We start from the raw sequence: 5,486 nt of genomic DNA, 5'->3' as shown, positions 1-5,486 counted from the left end.
CAGTCTTTGCCGTAATGTATTTTGGGGTTTAAAAGCCACTGGGACGTTATGTTTAGAAAATACACGTCTCAGTTTCGCTGATACTCCCTCAACATACAGAATGACCACTGGACTGGGTCTGGTTTCCTCCTTTTCACCTGATGGCAGACTGGAGTCCTGTTTGGGTTTCTTCTCTGCTTTCAGAGGCCCAGTTAGGATATCCACATTGCTCTAGAGCCTAAAGGATACTTCTAAATGATTTTAGGTAAACCATACAGTCTGTAAAATCCACAATAAAGATGTACCTTTAAGACCAATTGTTAGCATGATTAACTCTGTCACTTACATTTCCAAATATCTGGCGTCTGTACTCATCCCTTTAGTTGGCAGCTCAGAACACCATATACAGAACACCATGGACTTTGTGGATAAGGTGAGAAATGTCATCATGGAGACTGATGAAACAATGGTCTCTTTTGATATCACATCACTCTTTACGTGCATTCCTATTGATGATGCAGTAGAGGTGGTCAGTTTAAGATTAAAATCAGACACCACTCTGAGCAGCAGGACCATGCTTTCCACAGAACAACTGTGTCAACTCTTGAAACTGTGCCTGCAGTCAACCTACTTCACATATGGGGAGCAATATTATAGGCAGAAACCTGGGTGTGCTATGGGGTCTCCAGTTTCTCCTATTGTTGCCAACCTGTACATGGAGGAGGTTGAAAAGAAAGCCTTGACGTCCTTTTCAGGGACACCACCAAGTCATTGGTTCAGGTATGTTGACGACACCTGGGTTAAAATTAAATCTCAGGAAGTCCAACATTTCAACTGTCCCCCTCTTACAATGCTGTTATTGCTAGTATCACTCAGCCTCCTGTGAATAGTAAACAGCCATCAGTGTGCTAATGATCCATTGTTAGGCTGATGGTCCTTCTTGACCATGTGAGCAGCTGGTTTTGGTTGTTAGCAGCAAACTGGTTGATTCATTCTGAGAAGGTGCTATTTAGGAGACTGAGCAGAATACAGCACCTCAGACTGAGGAAGTCTTTCGGATGAAAGACGAAACATTTCTAATTTTTTTGTTGTTGTTTTGCTTTGTTTTTTTTTTTTGTTTTTTTTTTTTATATCCAGAGGACCGGATTTAACTTTTATAGATTTTTCAACCTGGATTATTAAGCATGCATAAGGATGTTTCTTTCAGTAGTTCTTGGTGCAGCGCCACCACAGGTGAGTGGGGGAACAGGTTGGTTCAAACAGGTTGGCTCAACTGCACAGCGCAGTGTGAATGCAAACGCACCAGCTCAAATGTAAACAAAATGTTATGAATATTGGTCCCCATTCGAACCGAGTCTACCGGACTATCAGGTGTGAAAACAACCTTATTGTTTAGTATGAGTTGCCACTTCTGAGGGAGATTCGAGCCGGGGGGAAGCGACGTGGGCTGGAGGCGGGTCCAGGGTCCGAGAGGGGGGCCTCTGGGTGGCCGGTGACCCGCAGCCAGCCCTCATCCAAACGCAACAGTTAGTGCCGTGACAGGTCTCCCGTCTTTAGAAGTGGTAGCTCGTTTCTTATTGTTTAATGGTGACACAGCGGCAGGTGACTGAGTCGGAGCAGACTGTTTCCAGCCAGCTTTTAACATGAGGTAAGCAGAAAACCTGTTAAATAGAATTTCTGCATGTCCCTTAAGGACTTCAGGCTGCTCTGTTTTTGGTCTGGTGCACACAGTTCAGTGAACTAAAAGGCAGTACAAAGTTATAGTATAATACGTGATTTTGTGAGTGTATTTATCGGACGTAACAATTTATATACGTAACGTTTTTTCGCCTGGAAGCGCGGGGAGCGAGCTGGAAGCATTATAAACAAGCGAAACGTTAACTTTGCTCTAAAATTAAGCTTTGTCCAGTTGATTTAAATGCCTGTATATAAATTGTCATTTGTTTATCGAAGAGATACAGAGGATCCGACGTGGCTGACGGTTTAAAGCCCCACGTAAAAATTGTGACGCCATTTTTGCTGAAGGTAGAATCTTTACAAGAAGCGTGCTCAGTCCGAAAGACGTTCCAGGTGTAATTGCCCATCGCTGTTTATTAGAAATGCATTAAAACTTGGACGTCTGGACACCGTCAAGAAGTATGGTCATGTGACAGTTCGAAGAAACTCTACGTGGTTTTTGGTGCCTGTGGGGAGAATTTGCTACCTCCTCGAAAGAAAGTGATGACCTCGGGTTTCTGTTTATTGTAGCCTCCTTAGGTCTGCAGCACAGGAAAACAGACTGGTCAGCAGTGCATCCCTGAGCGATGTATTTATTATTAATTTATATATTTTTTATTCTTTTCTACTTTCGGTCGAGGATGTGCGTCTGATATGGCATAATCCTTAAAATACACCAAAATTTGGATGATCCCTAGAAAGAATCTAGAAGAGGTACCTAAAGAAGAATATATGGAGTGTTGCTATGGTTAACATAGGGATAATTAGAAATATTTAGAACAGACAGAGAGGGACAGATAGAGATTATTTTCATAGTCAAAAGAGAGTAAAATGTTTTTTGCTGGATTAGAGTTTTGCAGATGAATATATGGATTTAATAAAGAAAGGGACAGATAGCTTTTTAGAATAGGCAGTGAGGGAAATATGTTTTTATAAGTTGAGGGACAGACAAGAACCTTAGTTAGGCAGGAATAGGGAAATATAACATTGTAAATGCCATGTATATTTGTTGCATGAGTGATGTTGGAGTGTGAGTTATTGTCTGCTGTATGAATGATAGAGTATGTTTATTAATGTATAACTAATATGGGTTACTTTACAGATGTATAAGCGTGAAACTGATAACTTTATCAGCCATCTAGTACAAGGTCACTTTATGACAGGAAATGTACACAGACTTATAAAACCTAAGGCGGAGGAAATCATCAAACATCAGGCATAAAACTGGTAAGTGACCTTTTTATATTAACAAAAATTTATTTAAATAACTTTTCAAGACCAACAGGTACAGTTCAAACTGGCAGCCCAGACAGAAAACAGAAATCTCCACACTCAAGTTGATGTGAGTATATGAACACACAAAGACCGTCTCTCTGAAGATAATGTGACAGGTCAAAGATGTTTTTCATTTACCAAAGTATCATGTGTGTGGATTATCGTGTTGTTGTGTCTGAATCAGACTGACTGCAGCCTTGTCGCCTAGATAAACAGAATGACTACCAGTGTCGTCTGACCTTGTTGTTTTTTTTTTCTTGCAAGATTTTGTATTATTACATGTGAAAGTAAATTAAATCAATGAGAGAACTCAAACACGTCTGTGAAATTGAACCAACCAGGGTAAAAGTATTTGGGGAATATTGTGATAAATATATTAGTAGATTAGAAACAGTTATAATGACATATTCCTATAAAAGTTAAGTGTCCTTGGCAGAAAACACTGTGTATATATTAGTTATTTAACAAGAGTATTAAACTTAAAAGACAAACAGTAATAAATCTAAGGTGTAGACTGAAAAACATTAAATAAAAATACAATGGTGGTATAAAACAATTCTTATGAGAGTCCCTTAGAGACAGAAGGATGATTTAAGATGGGGAAAACTATTTCAGATTAGAGAAAACATTTTATATAACTGATTGATGGGGATGAGAAACTATCTAACTTACTATGAGTATGTTATTTGAACAATCTAGTAAACAAAAAATATATTATATATGAATGTTATAGTAAAATGTTATATGATAAATAAGATTAACATATGTAATAAGTATTAGATGTGTAGGGACACATCAAGGTTGTTCTATCATTAACTTTTATTCTTTTGATACTTTGAAAGTAAGACCGACTCTCCATTCCCAAAGCTGGACCAGTAAGGAACCACATGTTATCATATAAGATGAATGGTGGTCCAGTGGTCAAACCAAATCTTACACCTCATGATTTCTAATTTTAAACTTTTCATCTTTTCAAAACTTTAAATTACACAAAAATAGTGAACACCTAATTCTTACACCCAACAGGTTAAGACTGATTTGATTTTATCTTGCTTTGAATATATCTTAAACATCTATCTATCTAACTAGCTATTCAATACAGATAACCCACACAAATTAGGACACAGTTAAATCTCTTTGTTCATTTGTATACATAAAGATCACGGCTGAAAGCCATTCAGATGATTTGACCGACATAAGTAATTCTGAAGAGCTTGTTCCAGAAGACCCATTAATTTTATTGACAAAAGCCCTAGAAGATCAAACCTCAGAAACAAATCCTAATTATCTGGACCAAATTAAAAACCAGAGCTCTAATGAACTACAACGGATCACAGTCAAGTTAGCAACGGCTGTGGTGATTCACACAACCAAAGGTCATGAGGCCACTAAAACTCTAGGAAGCTTGACAATAGTTGTGGCCAGACGACTGGAACTAACACATAATTTGGTGATCCAAGCAGCAGATACTCTCAAAAAGAAAAAGCAAAAGATAGGTCAATTAAAAGAAGCAAACGAATCTCTTCAAACACAATATGATAACATGGTCCTCAATGAGAACCAAATGAAAACAGAACTGTCTGATTTAACACAAAACTTGGACCTCCTCAGTCACGCACACACAGAGGTAAAAGACGAACTCGCATCCAACCAAAAAATATTGACAGTCAAGACAGACTGTGTCACGAGTTGGAAGCCAAAACAAATATTCACATGGCCCTCCAACAAGCTTACACTTATCTGGACCGTATAAAGACAGAGAACAAAACTCATGTAGAACAATTACGTAATAAAGACAAACTGATACAACAATTACAAAATCAACTTTCCAGAACCCAGAAACGTACTACAAGCTCAACCACTCAGGAACTCCCTGACACAGGTGCAAAACCTTCTCAGGTGAGTGCACCACCTCCTCCTCGGTGAGCGTGACCCCTCCTCGAGTTACCCAACACATGTTGATGACCTGGACCAGGCAAGTAGATAAGCAGGGGAGTATGCCTTTAAGCCTAACTCCCCCATGGTAACCTGGACTTACCTTCCAGCTACACCAACAGTCACTAGACGTGACCCCCCTCCAGACCAAAGAGTAAACCGAGCCCAGCATGGTCCATCCGACAGAGAATTGGACAAAATTGCTAAAAACATCAGCCGTTTTGACCCCTCACCAAGCGGTCAGCATGACACCAGAGCTTATCTAAATGACCTTGACTTCCACCTTCAAAGATTTCCTGACACTACTGTCCGGGACTACATCTATCTGATTAAGCTGACAGCCAGTAGGGAGGTCAATAAGTTTGTTGACTGTCAACCGACTCACGTACGAACTAGTCTCTTCCTCCTGCGTCAACCTCTAGAGAAAGAGTTCTCTGACCTTGTCTTACAGTCTGGACTGGCATCAGCCCTTACAGTCAGACAAGGCAGACATAAACCATCAAACAACTACTACTACCGGCTTCTCCATGCTTATGTAGTGAACTTGACCTGATGTCAAAACTTGACCTTAAGAACCTTGT

At 39.6% G+C, this 5,486-nt stretch overlaps 1 protein-coding gene across 1 annotated transcript in view; it reads right to left on the bottom strand.

Annotated features, from left to right (window-relative positions):
- The window catches only part of ipo8 (importin 8), a gene marked incomplete in the record, with an annotated part of 477,409 nt that overhangs the window by 138,438 nt on the left and 333,485 nt on the right, over positions 1 to 5,486 (bottom strand).

Source organism: Nematolebias whitei, chromosome 22 (genome assembly GCF_014905685.2).
Source record: "Nematolebias whitei isolate Nwh7 chromosome 22, NemWhi1, whole genome shotgun sequence".
Lineage (NCBI taxonomy): Eukaryota > Metazoa > Chordata > Actinopteri > Cyprinodontiformes > Rivulidae > Nematolebias > Nematolebias whitei.
Note: the sequence above shows the minus strand (reverse complement) of the source record. Positions and strands in the feature narration are given on the sequence as shown.